Genomic DNA, 19,954 nt, shown 5'->3' with positions numbered 1-19,954 from the left:
TTCAACCCTCAGATTCAAGAAGCTCTGTGAATGACAAATACATTAAATACAAACAAAACCATACCTAAATATATATCATAGTAAAACTTCTGAAAATCAAAGACAGATAATTTTGAGAACAAGCAGAGAAAATAATTTAAGCGAGTAGCAATAAAACTGAAGTCAAATTCTCAATAGAAACAATAGAAGGTAGGTTATAAGAAAACAATACTTAAAGTGTTGAAATAAAATAACTGTCAACTTAGAATTTTATACCAAGAAGTATATTTTTCAAAAATAAAGATAAAATATTTTGATAAGATATTTTGCAAAACACATTGAGCAACTCTATTGCCAAGTAACTTCACTAAAAGAAACACTAAAGGGAGTTGTTTAGGCAGAAGAAAAGTGATGCTAGATGGAAATGTAGAAATGCAGGAGGGAATAAAGGAACATATAAGGAAACATAAGTGACTGACTATTGCCTGTACAAAGCAATAATAACAGTTTCTTATGCAATTTAAAATACATATAGAATTAAGATGCATGCCAAACATAAGATAAAAGGCATGCAGATGACAAAAGAAGTGAAATTGTTCTAAGGCATTGGTATTATCAGGGGAATAATAAAAGTAATTATACTGGACTGCAAATACCTAAGAATACACATAATTATTAGGGTGACAACTAAAAGGGTAAAACATTGTATGGCTAACAAGTTAAGATATATATATTTATATAATAATTATAAAATTAAATAATATTTAGTAATTAATAATTAGTATTAATATAATATAATTAATATATAATAATACAATTAAAATAAATAATGTATAGTAAATAATATATAGTAATGTATGGTAACTATGTAGTAATTATATAATTACTATAAATAATAACTAAATAATTAATGTATGGTACATTCATATATTTTTTAATATATAGTATATGTACATATACTATATATTAAATTATATAAAAATTAAATTATATAAAAATTATATAATTAAATAATATATGGTACATTTGAATAGATTATAAAACATCTAATATATAATATTAGATATCATACATAAATATCTAATATATAATATTAGATATACTATATATAAACATCTAATATGTATATTTATATAATTAAATATTGAATATTATATATATTAGATGTTTATATAAAGTATATATAAAATTAAACCCTTCTCCCCCCAGAAAAGAGAAGGAAAAGAAATATATCAGATAGAAAAAAGTTAACCATCTAAAGAAAAAAGATAGTATATATAAACACATTTATCTCTGTAACTATGTTAAATATAAATAATGTAATCATGCCAATAAATAGACAATCAAACTGAATTAGAAAATTAGAAAAATTAGAAAAATTCACCTATATGCTATTACAAGTAAACAACTTGTTAAGGACACAAACTTTAAAAGCAAAATTGTGGGAAAAGATATTAAGAAAACAGGGAAAAAGGGAAACTGATATAGACATTAATGGCAAAGTAGGCTTTAAGGCAGGAAAAGTCACCAGAGAAAAGGAATATTTCATAATTAGGAAACAATCAATTTACCAGGAAGATATAACAATTTTCAGTCTATATGCACCAAATAATATAATTTCTAAATATGTAAAACAAAAATTGATAAAATAGAAGAAGAAATAGAAAAAAACACAATTAAAGTAGGAGACTAAAATTCACCTCTCTCAATAACCAATAATATAATCTAAAACAGATATATAGTAGAGATAAACATTCTGAAAAACTTAACTGAGAAATGTGACCCAGTTGATGTGTATAGAATCCAACAACATCAAAATACAAAATCTTTCAAGTGTACATGGAACATTCACCAAAACTGGCCATATTTTGGGTACAAAGTAAATCTCAATACAAAATAATCAAAATTATTCAAAGTACGTACTCTAAGCATAGTTCATATAGGAAAATTTCTGGCCTTAAATGCATATTTAGAGGAAAAAGTACATCTGAAATGTTATTTTTTAACTTTCCTCTAAATAAGCTAGAAAAAGAAAGTAAATCAGCCGGGCGCTGTGGCTCAAGCCTGTAATCCCAGCACTTTGGAGGGCCGAGACGGGCGGATCACGAGGTCAGGAGATCGAAACCATCCTGGCTAACACGGTGAAACCCCATCTCTACTAAAAATACAAAAAAAATTAGCCGGGCGAGGTGGCGGGCGCCTGTACTCCCAGCTACTCAGGAGGCTGAGGCAGGAGAATGGCGTGAACCTGGGAGGCGGGGCTTGCAGTGAGCTGAGATCCGGCCACTGCACTCCAGCCTGGGCAACAGAGCCAGACTCCGTCTCAAAAAAAAAAAAAAAAAAAAAGAAAAAGAAAGTAAATCAAACTTTTTAAAGGCAAATAAAAAGATAAAGAAAATAGCAGAATTCCATGAAATTTTAAAAAATCAAATGAAAATAGAAAACAAATTCAACAAAATAAGACTTTTTTGATATGTTAATAGAATTGATGTTAGAATTGACATGGTAGCAAGACTGATAAAAGAAAAAACACAAAAATTACAAATAATAGGAATGAAAAAAGGGACATCATTCCAAACACTACATATATTTTTAAAATAATAAAATGATATTTTGGCCATTTTTTGCTTAATTCATATATATCATTCTCTGGGTTCTTCCCTGGGAGGACTATACCAATAGGAGTTCTTTGTTCTCTATTCTTCCATTTGGGGTTATCCTTACAGATTGGAGGTGAGAAGGAGAGTGAAGTCAGGGTATTTATTCTAACAGCTTCCTCCCTACTGTGTCATTTCAGAGGAATGGAGGCTGGATGCCTCCATCAAGTGCCCCTCCTCCTCTCGATGGTCACCCTCACCATCCAATTATCCTTCCCACTATGACAATCATTCCTTCCCCTTTTCTCCCCTCTTTAAGCCTAAGGGTGGTTCCAGCCCCACTGCTACTAGCCCCAGGGTGCTGCATTGTTTCTTGTGATTTTCCCACATCTTGCCCATACCTTTAATAATTTTCTCTATAAGAGATAGTTCCTTTAATAAACTCTCTACAAACAATCCTAATTGGAACATACCATCTGTTTCCTGCTGTGACTTTCACTGATACAGCTCCTTTGTCCCCAATGTCCTTCTTCTAACATATTGCCTTATCTTAATTAGCAATGTCACATTTCAATAGGTTGTCCAAGCCAGAGATGTAAAAAATCATCCTAGTGCTCTTCCCTTCTCTCATCCCTCATACCTAGCCATTGCTGAGTCTGTGTGATTCTTGCTTTTAAAAAAAAAAAAAAATCACTTTTGTTGCTCCCTTCTTCTATCGTCACAGTCACTGGCCTCATTAATCAGGCCCATATCTTTTCTCTCTGAAAAAAAAAAAAAAAATGCTGCACTCTTTCAATTGACACCTGCAAGGTTGTTTGCTCTGCACTCTACTTGTGCACTCATCAGTGGAAGGATGAAGGGGGCTGAAACCTCACTTCTCCACTTTACATGTTATATGTCCTGCAGCAGGGTCCTGTTAACTTGGAGGAAAGGATTCCTTTCTTATTCATACAAAGACAATGAAACTAGTGGTGGTCCTACATTTAGCAACCTACAACCCATGAAATGTTCTGATCACCAATATATTCCAGCCAACACATGATCTAGTAACATAATCTAGAGCCTTGCTTGGCATAAAAAGCCCACAAAGATGTGGTCCCTGCTTAGTTCAGATTTTACTAATCTCTACTTTGTAGTCTATTCTCCAGCTATGCTAACCCCTGGCGAGCCCCTAAATGTGACATTCTATCCCAAGCTTTCATATCTTTGTACAGACTGCTCTATCTCTGGAATACCCTTCCTCTGCTCCTGTGCTGTGTGGGCTTCAAGATGGTCCCTAGTTATCTCTGCCTCCTAATTTTCACATCCTGTGTGGTTCCCTCCCTTGAGTGTTGATGGAGTGGGGGCTCTAAGTTAATTCTAACCAATAGAACATAGCAGGCATAATGGAACATCACTTCTGTGATTATGTTACATGAGATTGTAATTTCTAACTTGCTAGCAGACTGTCTCTTGCTGGCTTTAATGAAACAAATTGCTATCCAGTGAGCTGTTATATGAGGAGGCAGGCCCACATAGCAAAGAACTATGAGAAACTTCTAGCCAACAGTCAGAAGGAAATTAAGCCCTCGGTCAATAGAACACAAGAAACTGAATTCTGCCAATAACCACATAATTGTGGAAGAACATCCTTACCCAGTCAAGCCTTGAGATGAAATTGCAGCCCCAGCCACCGTCTTTTTTCTCCCAAGTTGTTTTCTTTTTCTTTTTGTTGATGCATAGAAACCATATATATTTATAGAATGTAGAATAATATTTTCACGTATGTATACAATGTGTAATTACAAAATCAGGGTAATTGGCATATCCATTACCTCAAACATTTACCATTTCTTTGTGTTGTGAACATTCAAAATTCACTCTTCTAGTTTTCTGAAAATACACAATAAATTATAGTTAACCATATTCATGCCACAGTGCTACAGAACACTAAAACTCGTTCTTTCTATTTAGCTGTAACTTTGTATCAGTTAGCCCTCTCCTTATCTCCCCTCCCTTCTACCCTTTCCAGCCTCTAATACCCGTGATGCTACTCTCTACTTCCATGAGTTTGGTTTTTATTTAGCTCCTACATATGTATGAAAACGTTCAGTATTTATCTTTCTGTGTCAGACTTATTTTGCTTAACATAACATCCTCCAGCTCCATCCATGTTGCCATGAATGACAAGATTTTATTTCATATTTTTTTGAGACAAGGTCTCTGTCACCTAGGCTGGAGTATGATGACATGATCATAGCTCACTGCAGCCTCAAACTACTGGGCTCAAGTGATCCTCCTGTCTCAGCCTCCTTGAGTAGCTAGAATTACAGGTGTGTGCCACCATGCCCAGTTGCTTTTTGTATTTTTCCTAGAGACAGGGTCTCACTATGTTGCCCAGGCTGGTCTTGAACTCCCATGCACTCCTCTAACCTCAGCTTCCCAAAGTGCTGGGATTACAGGCATAAGCCACCATGCCCAGTACAGGATTTCATTTTTTGTGGTTGAGTAGTATTCTATTGTGTGTATATACCAAATTTTAAAAATCCATTCATCTGTTGATGGACATTTATGTTGATTCCATATCTTAGTTATTGTGAATAATGCTATGGGGGTGCAAGTATGCCTTTAATATACTGATTTCGTTACCTTTGGAAAATACTCAGTAGTGAGATTGTTGGATCATTTGGTAGTTTTAGTTTTCTGAGAAACCTCCATACAGTTTTCCACAATGCCAGCCAACATCTTGATTGCAGCCTGGTGGGAAGCCAAGAAGCATAGGACCCTGAGAAGCTATGCCTGAACTCTTGACTCACAGAAACCATGAGATAATAAATGTGTGTTGTTCTAGGCTGCTAAGTTTGTAGTTATTCATTATGCAGCAATAGATAACTAATACAGCACCTGAATTCAGAAAACTCTTGGTCATCAGAGACTGGGATGCTCCTTCCTCTTGATTCCAATACACCAAGTACATTCCCTGTCATGCTAGCCAGAGACTTGAGAGCTGAACTCTGTCCATTGTAATTCTCATCTTTATTTATTTATTTATTTATTATTTTTATTTTTTTTTGAGATGGAGTCTCGCTCTGTTGCACAGGCTGGAGTGCAGTGGTGCCAACTCAGCTCACTGCAACCTCCACCTTCTGGGTTCAAGCAATTCTCCTAGCATCAGCCTCCAGAGTAGCTGGGGTTACAGGTGCATGCCACCACACCCGGCTAATTTTTTGTATTTTTAGTAGAGGCAGGGTTTCATTATGTTGGCCAGGCTGGTCTGGGATTCCTGACCTCAAGTGATCCACCCTCCTTGGCCTCCCAAAACGTTGAGATTACAGGTGTGAGTCACTGTGCCCAGCCTCATTTTTATTTCTGTGTTCTTTTTCTCTACACTCTGGATATGTCTCCTGAGCTCTCTTTTACATCTCTGTTGTCTAAAATATCTGCACTGGTCTCTGCGGCTTTCAGTGTGGATTTCAATTGCCTGAATTTCAATTTTAGATTTCTTGTAATCTTTCCTAATCCAACTGTTTTCTTATTTTGTCTTTTTGCTTTCTGAACTTGGCTTCTCTCATATTTGTGAGGATGAGAAGCATTTTGCTGCATTTCAGTAGATAGTTTTCAGAGGTATTGTACCAGGTCTGGTGCCAAACTCCCATTCTCTTAGTCTTGCTTCTGATTCCAGCAGTGACTGAGGCAAACAACTTAGCATGGGCTTTGACTTACCTCACACCATGAGTGTCTTGCTCCAAATATGCCCTGCGCATCCTTTACTTTCTATTTTTGGATGTCTTTGTCATCATGGACTGCAGCCCTCTCTCCAGCACATAAGAACCATCACAATCTGGAAGTATGTGGAGGATTTAGTGTCCTGGGCAGCAGCCCTATCAGAGCCAATGGATAAAGACTGCTGCCTGTGGGTCCTTGGGTAGACAAATGGGAGAGACACTCTATCGGCTCCTTTGAAGGTCCTGATGGAATTAAGTCCAGTCACTCTCAGCCTTTCTTCCTTTTATCACTTTCCCAGGGGACTCCCTTCCATTCTCTCAGATTTTCCCCCAAATAATTTATCCTATATATATATTCTTGCTTTCACTGTTTTTGGTAGCATCCAAGCCAAGCCAAGCATATTCTTCCTTTCTAATGCCAGGATAATTCCTTTTTACTAATCTGTAGTATTCACCAGCAACCTAGATGACCTGGAAGCATCTTCTTGCCCAGAGCCTCCTGATGAGAGCCCAGCCTAAACCTTGATTTTGGTCTTGTGAGACGCTAAACAGAAAACTCTGTTGAGCCCATCCAGACTTTTGACCATTAGACCTATGTTGTTTTAAGCTACTTAGTTGGTGGTACCTTGTTTTCTCACTGATCTTGAATCATGGGAGCAGGCCAAGAGATAGAACCTGTACTGGTTTAGATAGTGTCTCCCCAAAATTCATGTCCTTCCTGAATTTCAGAATGTGACCTTATTTGGAAATAGGGCCATTGAAAATGTACTTACAGTTAACATGAGGTCTTATTGGAATAAGTAGGCCCTTAATCCATTCTAACCGGTATTGTTATAAGAAGAGAAGAGGTACAGACACTGAGACACACTAGGGAGAAGGCTTTGTGAAGATGGAGGCAGAGATTGGAACAATGTGTCTATAAGCCAAGGAATGTTAAAGATAGCCAGCAGCAACAAAACCTAAGAGAAAGGCATGGCACAGATTATTCTCCTCTAGACCCCACAGGGAGTACATGGCCCAGTATACACTTTGATTTCAGACTTCTAGAACCCAGAACTGTAAGGAGACAAATTTCTGTTATTGAAAGTCACCCAGTTTGTGTTACTTTGCTATAGCAGGGCTAGAAAACTAATACAGGACCTAAGTGTTTTTCTGTACTTTTTATGTGGTCTTTGTTTCATCAATCAAAGCCTGAGCCTTCCATGTAACAAAGTATGGACTGCATTCCTTAATCTAGGCTTATTTGTTAATAGGTTGTCTATCAATCTGAGGTTTTAGTGAGAGCATGGGTTTGTATTCTCACCTGTATGTTCAGGAAGATATCTGTGGGTGTTTGAAATAAGCTCTTTTAGAGACTGCTCTAGCAGTCAGGGCTCTCCAGAGAAGCAGAATCAGTCAGATATATATAGATACATAAAAGGATACTTATTTTATTTTATTTTTTGAGACAGAGTCTCACTCTGTCACCCAGGCTGGAATTCTGTGGTGCAATTTCAGCTCACTGCAACCTCCGCCTCCTGGGTTCAGGCAATTCTCCTGCCTCAGCCACCCTAGAAGCTGGGATTACAGGCACATGCCACCATGCCTGGCTAATTTTTGTATTTTTAGTAGAGATGGGGGTTTCACCATGTTGATCAGGCTGGTCTCGAACTCCTGACCTCAGGTGATCCATCTGCCTCGGCCTCCCAAAGTGCTGGGATTACAGACGTGAGCCACCGCGCCCAGCCTATAAAAGGAGACTAATCATGGAAATTGGCTCACATGATTATGGAGGCCAAGAAGTCCCATGATCTGCCATCTGCAAGCTCAAGAACCAGAAAAGCAGGTGGTATAATTCCATTTGAGTCCAAAGGTCTGAGAACCTAGCGGGCTGCTGGTGTCAGCCTCCAAATATGAAGGCTCAAGAACTAGTAGTATCAGGGCCTAAGGGCAGGAGAAGATGGATTTCCCAGCTCCAGAAGAGAGTGAATTCACCTTTCCTCTTCTTTTTTGTTTTAATCCAACCCTCAAGGGATTGGATGATGCTCATCTACATTGGTGAGGGCATATCTTTTTTATTCTGTCTACAGATTCAAATGCCAATCCCTTCCCTACATACACATCTAGAAATAATTATTTACCAGCTACGTGCATATTACTTAACCCAGTCAAGTCTACAAGTACAATTAACCATCACAACTGCTGTGTAGCATGACCATTCTGAATGTTGTTGTTGCACATTTTGGAAACTTACTATAATTTTTTTCTAGGACCATGTGAGGCATTAATTAATTATCAAAATAATAAATGTTGACAGAAGATAAGTAAGTCCTTCACTCCACTACATAAACTTTGCCTTGGCTTTGGGGCTCTGGAGTTTTAAAAGGCCAGGTCCAGAAAGGAAAGGCCTAAGCCAGTCAATTTCCCTTCAATTTCAGAAAGGAAATAAAAGAATATATGATTGTCAAGTGGTATTATTTGGAATAACATACCCTCAGCATCAGAAAATGGAGAAGAGGAAACTGAAAAGAATCTGTGTAATGTGCAATAGTGTATATACTTGAGGCATTCTTCTACATGGCTGCCAGAAAGATCCATTAAAAATGCAAATCTGGCCGGGCACAGTGGCTCAGGTCTGTAATCCCAGCACTTTGGGAGGTACCAGATGGGTGGATCATTGAGGTCTGGAGTTCGAGACCAGCCTGGCCTACGTGAAACCCCATTTCTACTAAAAATACAAAATTAGCTAGGCATGGTGGCAGGCACCTGTAACCCTAGTTACTTGGGAGGTAGAGACAGGAGAATTGCTTGAACCGGGGAGGCAGAGGTTGCACTGAGCCGAGATGGCACCCCTGTACTCCAGTCGGGGTGACAGAGTGAGACTCCATCTCGAATTTAAAATAAAATAAAATAAAATAAAAATAAAAATCTGACTCTATATCGCCCCTACTTAAAGCCCTCTGGTAATACCAGAATGACTTCAGGAACATCAGTCACACTTCTTAGCTGGCCATTCACACCCTCCATGATTGGTGACCTCTCTACCTCCTCACCCTTATCTCCTCCACTCCCAACACACACTCTAAGTAACAGCCACACGGGGCTGTGCACAGTCCCCTGAATATTCCATGCTCCTTCACGCATTGTGCATTTGAGTATGTGTTCCTACACTAGCATGGCTTCTCTTCCTCCAACCATCTCAGGCTGAACTGGCAAATCCTTCCTGGCCCACCCAACCAGAGGAGGGTCTCTCATCCTTGGTGCTGTGCTGGGCCCAGTGCATGTCTCCATTCTGCATGTATCCCCATCTTAGGCATGATTTGGTTTCGTGGCTCACTTTTTGCTGTAGCTGTGGCCCATTGAGTCCCCCACTGGCACTACTGGCATGGAGCCTATCTGTGTTTGCTGATTAAAGACACAAAGTAGAGTGCTGGCCGCCCATCCAGAGTCACATCAGAGCTGAGTAGCAGCCTGGTGTCTGCGTAGTATGAAGTTGTGGAGATAGACAAAACCTGGAGTCAAGTGGGACGTGGCTACATAACTTTTTGAAATGAAAAAGAAAAGATAAGCCAGTGCAAACACACAACCTCAAAAAGCATGACTGTTCCCACTTTGTGACTCTTGTGCCCATGCACAGTAACCAGAATTGCATCTCCAAGATTATTTTCCAGGAAAAGGAAGCAGTACTTCTTGGAGGACAACTGATTCCACGGCTCAGGAAAAATCACCATGGGCCTGGACTTACTAGTAACAGAAAATGGGATGCTGTCAAGATGTCAGGGCGATGGGCTCCCACTAGTGAGACTCAAAGACCAGAATCATAATTATGTTTAATTAGAAGAGCTTAAGCCAGTGAAAGGTCATGAGTTCATAAGGTACTTAAAAGAGGAGAGTTAATATTATGTAATAAAACAGTAGTTGTAACATTTAAAAAGATGTGTATAGTAGGATTAAAAGAAATTTTTATATATTTCAATAAATATCAGAATATTAATATGAGAACTTTTTCTCCTAATTACATGTTAATTAAAAGTTGATACACATCTATGTAAGAGTATACACTTTTTATTGGAGCACAAGAAAGAGAACAAAATAATGTGGTCATAGTAGATATATGCAATCTGAAAAGCTAAGTTAGAAAATATGGCTTAATAATTCTGCAATGAAGTATAAAGTTTAAAACCAGTACTTGAGTTAAATTAAGATTTTTTTTAAAGGGAAAATTGCCTGTGAGGAACTTTTCTCAAGTAAGTGTGAAGTAAAAAGCAATTTAAATGCAGGCCGACCTCATTTTACTGCTTCCCTTTATTGCACTTTGCAGATACTGCATTGCTTACAAATGGAAGTTTGTGGCAATCTGTCCGGAGCTGCGCGCCCTGGCCATAGCAAATAATAATTAATGATTAAACGCCCGAGCTCTATTCCTTTCCACCTTCTACCTCCTCCCTAGATTTGTTGTTTCTCTTTTGTATCAATACCTCATAATAGATGGCGCTCTTCCTGCTTCTTCTTCACTTGTTTTTCCCCCGCGGCTGCGAAAATTGTTACTTTGTAGCACAGGCATCATCCCGTGCCCGGGAAAATTACCAACTGACAGCGCAGGTGCAACATGACGTTGGACCAGAAAAACCAATACCTACTTGGTCACGCCCTCTGCGATGAGATCATCTCCGCCTCTGGCCCAACCCCTTCCCCTCCAAGTGTATATAAGGCACTGCATTACCGCCATTAAACGAGACTTGATCAGAGCACTGTCTTGTCTCCATTTCTCGTGTCTCTTGTCCCCCAAATTCCCACTCCCTCCTCCAGGGCCTGCTTCGATGATCCCGCGGGCCGGGATACGTGGCGCCCGAACAGGGACCTGGAAACGAGGGACTCCGTGAGGAAGAGGACGCCAAAGGACGGTCGACCGCTAATAAAGACAAAAGGAGTCAAATTCTTCCGATCACCTCGGGAACCTGCCGCGTCAGAATCAAAGGTAAGTGACGCGTCCGAAATGGGACAAGAATTAAGCCAACATCAAATATATGTAGGCCAATTAAAAGAGGCTTTAAAGATACGAGGAGTAAAGGTTAAAGGTAATGATTTGTTTAAATTTTTTGATTTTGTAAAAGACACTCAGGCCCAAATGCAATATGACCCTGGACTGTTCTCACAAATCCAGGCTGCTGCTACAAAAGCCTGGAGAAAATTTCCCGTTAAAGGAGATCCAGGGGCTTCGCTCACAGCGGTTAAACAAGGACCCGATGAGCCATTTTCAGACTTTGTGCATAGACTTATGACCACGGCAGGTAGAATCTTTGGAAATGCAGAAACGGGTGTAGATTATGTTAAACAGTTAGCTTATGAAAATGCTAACCCCGCCTGCCAAGCGGCAATCAGACCTTATCGAAAGAAAACAGATTTAACAGGATACATTCGCCTTTGTTCAGATATTGGGCCCTCATATCAATAAGGCCTAGCAATGGCTGCCGCTTTTAGCGGCCAAACAGTGAGAGACTTCCTCATTAACAAAGGTAGAGATAAAGGGGGATGTTTTAGATGCGGTAAAAGGGGACACTTTGCAAAAGATTGCTGTAAAAACCAAAATAAGAGTCCAGAAGCAAAAATCCCAGGCCTTTGCCCAAGGTGTAAAAGAGGAAGGCACTGGGCAAATGAATGTAAATCTAAAACTGACAGTCAAGGAAATCCTTTACCCCCCAGGCAGGGAAACGGGATGAGGGGCCAGCCTCAGGCCCCGAAACAAGCATATGGGGCAGTCAGCTTTGTTCCAGCCAGCAACAGCAATCCATTTCAAAACTTAGTAGAGCAACCCCAGGAAGTGCGAGATTGGACCTCAGTTCCACCTCCCACACAATACTAACACCTGAAATGGGACCACAGACCTTAAATACCAGAATATATGGACCCTTACCACCTAACACTTCTGGGCTACTTTTAGGAAGAAGTAGTGTCACCATGAGAGGCTTACAAGTCCTCCCTGGAGTTATCGATAATGATTATGAAGGAGAAATTAAAATTATGGCCAGAGCTATTGATAGTATTATTACTGTCCCTCAAGGAGTTAGAATAGCTCAGTTACTCCTGCTACCTTTGGTTAAAACAGATAATAATATCCAACACTCTAATAGAAATATAAAAGGTTTCGGATCATCAGAGATATATTGGGTGCAACCAATTACAAATCAAAAACCCTCTCTAACCTTATGGTTAGACGGGAAGGCATTCACTGGACTAATAGACACAGGGGCTGATGTAACGATCATTAAACAGGAAGATTGGCCCTCTCATTGGCCTACCACAGAAACTTTAACTCACTTGAGAGGAATTGGACAAAGCAGTAATCCTAAACAAAATTCTAAATATCTAGCATGGACAGATAAAGAAAACAATTCAGGCCTCATTAAGCCATTTGTCATTCCTCACCTACCTGTTAACCTTTGGGGGCGAGATCTGCTCTCTCAAATGAAAATTATAATGTGTAGTCCAAATGATATAGTTACTGCACAAATGTTAACTCAAGGATACACCCCTGGTAAAGGTCTTGGAAAAGGAGAAAACGGTATCCCACAGCCTATACTGGTTTCAGGACAACTTGATAAAAAGGGGTTTGGAAATTTTTAGCTCAGGCCACTGACATACCTGCACCCCAAAGGTGCGCTGACCCCATTACTTGGAAGTCAGATGAGCCCGTTTGGGTTGATCAGTGGCCTTTACTCAATGATAAACTAAGTGCTGCCCAACAGTTAGTGCAGGAACAACTGATAGCAGGGCATATTGTGAAAAGTAATTCCCCTTGGAATACACCTATTTTTGTTATTAAAAAGAAGTCTGGTAAATGGAGACTCTTACAAGATTTAAGAGCAGTAAATATCACTATGATCCTTATGGGTGCCTTACAACCAGGATTGCCTTCACCAGTTGCGATTCCTCAAAAATATTTTAAAATCGTTATTGACCTTAAAGATTGCTTTTTTACAATTCCCCTTCACCCTGCTGACCAAAAAAGATTTGCCTTTAGTCTTCCATCCACAAATTTTAAACAACCAATGAAGCGTTATCAATGGAAAGTTTTACCTCAGGGTATGGCTAATAGTCCTACCTTGTGTCAAAAATATGTAGCTGCCGCTATAGAGCCAGTCAGAAAAACATGGGCACAGATGTATATTATACATTATATGGATGATATTTTAATAGCAGGAGAAATTGGCGAACAAGTCTTACAGTGTTTTGCCCAACTCAAACAGGAGTTAACAGCAGCCGGACTACAAATAGCCCCAGAAAAAGTACAATTACAAGATCCATACACTTATCTTGGTTTCCAAATTAATGGACCCAAAATCATTAATCAAAAGGCCGTTATACGTCATGATCATTTAAAAACTTTAAATGATTTCCAAAAATTACTGGGAGACATAAATTGGCTTCGGCTGTACTTAAAGCTCACCACAGGAGAGTTAAAACCTCTTTTCAATATATTAAAAGGAGACTCTAATCCAAAATCTCCCAGGTCCATTACTAAAGAAGCATTAATAGCACTCCAACAGGTAGAACATGCCATTGCAACACAATTTGTTACCAGCATTGATTATTCTCAGCCATTAATATTCATTATTTTTAACACAACAATAACCCCTACTGGCTTATTCTGGCAAAATAATCCCATTATGTGGGTACACCTGCCCTCCTCCCATAAAAAGGTTTTGTTGCCTTATTATGATGCAATAGCTGATCTAATTATCTTGGGGAAAAAAAACAGTAGAAAATACTTTGGAATAGAACCCTCTACTATTATACAACCCTACACTCAATCACACATCCATTGGCTGTTACAAAATACGGAAGCCTGGCCAATTGCTTGCGCTTCTTACACTGGCGTGATTGACAACCATTACCCACCTAACAAACTCATTCAATTTTGCAAACTTCATGCGTTTGTATTTCCCCATATTACCAGTAAAGAACCTCTCAATGACGCATTACTAATTTTCATTGATGGATCTTCCACAGGACTTGCCGCTTACACTTACAATAATGTAGTCGTTAAATTCCAGACCACTTATACATCAGCTCAGCTGGTCGAATTGCAAGCTATGATTGCAGCACTATCAGCTTTTCCTTGTCAGCCACTTAACATTTATACAGACAGCGCCTACCTGGCTCATTCAATACCCCTCTTAGAGACCATGTCTCAAATTAAACATATTTCAGACACAGCTAACCTATTTTTACAATGCCAACAACTTATTCAAAAAAGGACTACTCCCTTTTTTCTTGGGCATATTAGGGCACATTCAGGATTACCAAAACCTTTAACTCAAGGTAACGCAACAGCCGACATGGCAACAAAAACCATAGCCACAGTCACTACAGACAATTTGCAACAAGCGCAAAAAGCACATGCCTTACATCATTTAAACGCCCAAACCTTAAGGCTTATGTTTAAACTTACCAGAAAACAAGCTCGACAAATAGTTAAACAATGCGCCAACTACATAACATATTTACCTGTTCCCCATCTAGGAGTTAATCCCCGAGGATTCATTCCCAACGAAATTTGGCAAATGGACGTTACTCACCACTTAGAATTCGGTCAACTAAAATATATCCATGTATGCATAGACACCTATAGTGGATTCATCAGTGCAACTCTCCAAACAGGAGAGGCCACCAAACATGTCATAGCTCATTTATTACACTGCTTTTCTATTTTAGGAATACCCAAACAAATCAAAACAGATAATGGCCCCGGTTATATAGCCAAAACCTTCTTACAATTTTGTAATACCCTACAAATTAAACATACCACAGGCATTCCCTATAATCCCCAAGGACAAGGTATAGTAGAAAGAGCTCATCTGTCATTAAAAACTGTTATCACAAAATTAAAAGGGGGGAGCTGGTACCCCGTGAAGGGTACCCCCAGAAACATACTCAATCATGCCCTGTTTATCCTTAATTTTTTAAATTTGGACAGTCATGGAAAATCGGCTGCCGACCGTTTCTGGCATCCTGAATCTCAAAAACAGTTTGCAATGGTAAAATGGAAAGATCCACTCGATAGTTCATGGCATGGCCCCGATCCAGTTTTAATTTGGGGAAGAGGCTCAGTATGCATCTTCTCACAAAAAAATGATGCAGCCAGATGGCTGCCTGAAAGATTGGTAAGACAAATAAATCATAACCATTGTCAGTCCAGGGAAGATAAATCTCCCTGAGAAGTTCTTTCCTTCTTGTTTTTCAGAAAATGAAGCCTAACATGAGATTCCTTTGGGGAATAATCGCTCTATACAACATAGTGACAGTCTATGCAGGTTTTGGTGACCCTCGTAAAGCAAGAGAATTATTACGAAAACAATACGGCCAGCCTTGTGATTGCAGAGGGGGACAAGTATCTGAACCTCCGTCAGACAGAATCACCCAGGTGACTTGCGTGGGCAAGATAGCTTACCTAATGCCAAACCAGTTATGGAAATGTAAGTCTACCCCAAGAGATACCTCACCTAGCGGGCCACTCTTAGAATGCCCTTGTAGCTCTTTCCAATCTTCTGTACATAGTTCCTGTTATACCTCCTATCAACAATGCAAATCAGGCAATAGAACATACTATACGGCCACGTTACTAAAAACACAAACTGGAGGTACCAATAGCGTACAAGTATTAGGATCCACTAATAAACTTGTACAATCTCCTTGTAACGGCCAAAAAGGAAAGCCTGTTTGTTGGAGCACTACCGCCCCCATTCACATTTCTGATGGAGGAGGCCCATTAGATATTACAAGAATTAAAACTGTCCAGAAAAAATTAGAAGAAATTCATAAAGCTTCATATCCTGAACTTCAATATCACCCTTTAGCCCTGCCTGAGCTTAGAGATAATTTTAGGCTCGATGCTCAAACCTTCGATATCCTCAACGCTACTTACGATTTACTTCAAATGTCCAATACAAGTCTGGCCCATGATTGTTGGCTTTGCCTTAAGATGGGTCCCCCTATTCCTCTAGCCATACCTAACCTTTTATTGTCCTATGCCAATTACTCAAATGAATCCTTAGTAAATAATTCCTGTCCTATTATTCCCCCCCTCTTAGTTCAACCGATGACGTTTTCTAATTCCACTTGCCTCTTTTCACCATCATATAATAACACTAAAGAGATCGATTTAGGCTATGTTGTGTTTGACAACTGTACCTCCATAATCAATGCCACCAACCCTTTGTGTGCTGTAAATGGCTCGGTTTTCGTTTGTGGAAACAACATGGCATATACTTATCTACCTACACATTGGACAGGGCTTTGTGTTCTGGCCACTCTTCTCCCCGACATTGATATCATCCCTGGAGATGAACCTATCCCCATCCCCGCTATTAAACATTTTATTTATAGACCAAAACGAGCCATACAATTTATTCCCTTGTTGGCAGGACTAGGAATCACCACTGCTTTTACTACAGGAGCCACAGGCCTAGGAGTCTCACTAACCCAATATACCAAATTATCCAATCAATTAATTTCAGATGTACAGACCTTATCCAGTACTATACAAGATTTACAAGATCAAGTAGATTCATTAGCAGAAGTAGTTCTCCAGAATAGAAGAGGTCTAGATTTGTTAACGGCAGAACAGGGAGGGATATGTTTGGCTTTACAGAAAAAGTGCTGTTTTTACGCCAACAAATCCGGAATCATCAGAGATAAGATAAAAACGTTACAAGAAGAACTAGAAAAGCGCAGAAAAGGCCTGGCCGCCAATCCCTTGTGGACTAGACTCGATGGACTTCTCCCCTATCTCCTGCCATTTCTTGGTCCTTTACTTACTCTTCTACTCTTCCTCACTCTCGGGCCTATAATCCTTAATAAGCTTATGGCATTTGTCAGACAACAAATCGAGGCCTTCCAGGCCAAACCTATACAGGTCCATTATCATCGCCTTGAGATGACTGAAAATGGTGAGTCTTATTTACCTTAATAAGACCACCTCCCCTGTGTGCTGAACTGGACAGTCAATGACGGGTAAGAGGACACTATCCCCATCGGAGCCTAAGACAGGAGGGCCACCCTTGCTGCTGCCTTATCCCATGACGGGCCTAGAAGATGGGTATGAGTTGACCCAACCTAAGACAGGCGCAGTTCCCGAGGGGTCATTTCTTATCATAAAATAATAAAAAGGGGGACCTGTCCGGAGCTGCGTGCCCCGGCCATAGCAAATAATAATTAATGATTAAACGCCCGAGCTCTATTCCTTTCCACCTTCTACCTCCTCCCTAGATTTGTTGTTTCTCTTTTGTATCAATACCTCATAATAGATGGCGCTCTTCCTGCTTGTTCTTCACTTGTTCCCCCCCCCCCCCCCCCCCCCCCCCCCCGGCGGCTGCGCGGCTGCGAAAATTGTTACTTTGTAGCACAGGCATCATCCCGTGCCCGGGAAAATTACCAACTGACAGCGCAGGTGCAACATGACGTTCGACCAGAGAAACCAATACCTACTTGGTCACGCCCTCTGCGATGAGATCATCTCCACCTCTGGCCCAACCCCTTCCCCTCCAAGTGTATATAAGGCACTGCATTACCGCCATTAAACGAGACTTGATCAGAGCACTGTCTTATCTCCATTTCTCGTGTCTCTTGTCCCCCAAATTCCCACTCCCTCCTCCAGGGCCTGCTTCGATGATCCCGCGGGCCGGGATAGCAATCCTGTATGCAGCAAGTCTATTGGCACCATTTTTCTAACAGCAGGTGCTCACTTCATTTGTGTTTTGGTAATTCTCACAATATCTCAAACACAACAATACTAAAATTAGGCCAGTCAATATTCCTATAATGGCCTCTAAGTGTTCAAGTGAAAGGAAGAGTTGCATCTCTTTCATCCTAAATCAAAAGCTAGAAGTGTTTAAGCTTAGTGAGGAAGGCATGTCAAAAGCTACGCAGTGAGCCAAGTTGTAAATGCAAAGAAAATATTCTTGAGGAAATTAATTTTTTTCTTTTTTCTTTTTCTTTTTTTTTTTTTTGAGACAGAGTCTCACTTTGTTGCCCAGGCTGGAGTGCAGTGGCGCGATCTTGGCTCACTGCAACCTCCACCTCCTGGGTTCAAGCAAGTCTCCTGTCTCAGCCTCCTGCAAGTGCCTGCCACCACACCTGGATAATTTTCGTGTTTTCAGTAGAGACAGGGTTTCACCGTATTGGTCAGGCTGGTCTCGAATCCTGACTTTGGGTGATCCGCCTGCCTCAGCCTCCCAAAGTGCTGGGATTACAGGCACGAGCCACTGCATCCGGCCGGAAATTAATGTTTTTTAAAAAAATCATCATTCGTGGATTCAGTGAACATATAAATGACAGGAAACAGAAACAACCTTATGACTGATATGAAGAAAGTTTTAGTGGTCTGAATAGAAGGTCAAAACAGCCATAACATTCCTTAAGCCAAAGCCTAATCCAGAGCAAGGGCCTAACTCTCTTCGATTCCATGAAGGCTGAGAGAGATGAAGAAGCTGCAGAAGAAAAGTTGGAAGCCAGCAGAGGTTGGTTCATGAAGTTTAAAAGAATAGGCCATCTCTATAACATAAAAGTGCAAGGTGAAGCAGCAAGTGCTGATGAAGAAGATGCAGCAAGTTATCCAGAAGATCTAGCTAAGATCACTCATGAAGGTGGCCACACTATCTAGCTAGGACTTTCATACCTAGAGAGGAGAAGTCAATGCCTGGCTTCAAAGCATCAAAGGACAGGCTGACACTCTTATTAGGATCTAATGTAGCTGGTGACTTGAAGTTAAAGCCAGTGCCCATTTACCACTCTGAAAATTCCAAGGCAGTTATGAATTACTAATCTTACTGACTCTGTTCTGTAAACTGAACAAAATCTGGATGACAGTTCATCTGTTTAAAGTATGGTTCACTCAATATTTTAAGCCAACTGTTGAAACCTAATGCTCAGAAAAAGATTCCTCTTAAAATATTACTATTCATTGGCAATGCACCTGGTCACCCAAAAGCTCTAATGGAGACGTACAAGGAGATTAATGTTGTTTTCACAGCTGTTAACACAACATCCACTCTGTAGCTCATGGATCAAGGACTAATTTTTATTTGCTAGTCTTATTATGTAAGAAATATATTTTGTCTGTAGCTTCCATATTGATTCCTCTGACAGATCAGGGCAATATAAATTGAAAACCTTCTGGAAAGTATTTGTCATTCTAGATGGCATTAAAAACATTTATTATTCATGAGAGAAGATCAAAATATCAACTTTGGAAGAAGTTGATTCCTACCCTCATGGGTGACTTTGAGAAGTTCAAGATTTCAGTGGGGGATGGCACTGCAGATGTGGTAAAAATAGCGAGAGAACTAGAATGAGAAGTGGAGCCTGAATATGTGACTAAATTGCTACAATCACATGATAAGACTTGAATGTGTGAGGGGTTGTGTTTTATACATGAGCAAAGAAAGTGGTTTCTTGAGATGAAATCTACTCCTAGTGAAGATGCTGTGAACATTGTGGAAATGACCACAAAGGATTTAGAATATGCCATAAACTTAGTTGGTAAAGCAGCATCAAGGTTTGAGAAGACTGACTCCAATTTTGAAAACAGTTATACTGCGGGTAAAACTCTATCAAACAGCACCATATGCTACAGAGAAATCTTTCATGAAAGAGTCAATTCATGTGGCAAACTTCACTAAGCATTTGCCACAGCCA

The 19,954-nt window shown here is 39.9% G+C and overlaps 1 pseudogene; it reads right to left on the bottom strand.

The window, feature by feature from the left end:
- The window catches only part of LOC102145130 (double homeobox protein A-like), a 35,840-nt pseudogene extending 26,437 nt beyond the window's left edge, over positions 1-9,403 (bottom strand).
- Between the last annotated feature and the right edge of the window lie 10,551 nt (positions 9,404-19,954).

Source organism: Macaca fascicularis, chromosome 9 (genome assembly GCF_037993035.2).
Source record: "Macaca fascicularis isolate 582-1 chromosome 9, T2T-MFA8v1.1".
Lineage (NCBI taxonomy): Eukaryota > Metazoa > Chordata > Mammalia > Primates > Cercopithecidae > Macaca > Macaca fascicularis.
Note: the sequence above shows the minus strand (reverse complement) of the source record. Positions and strands in the feature narration are given on the sequence as shown.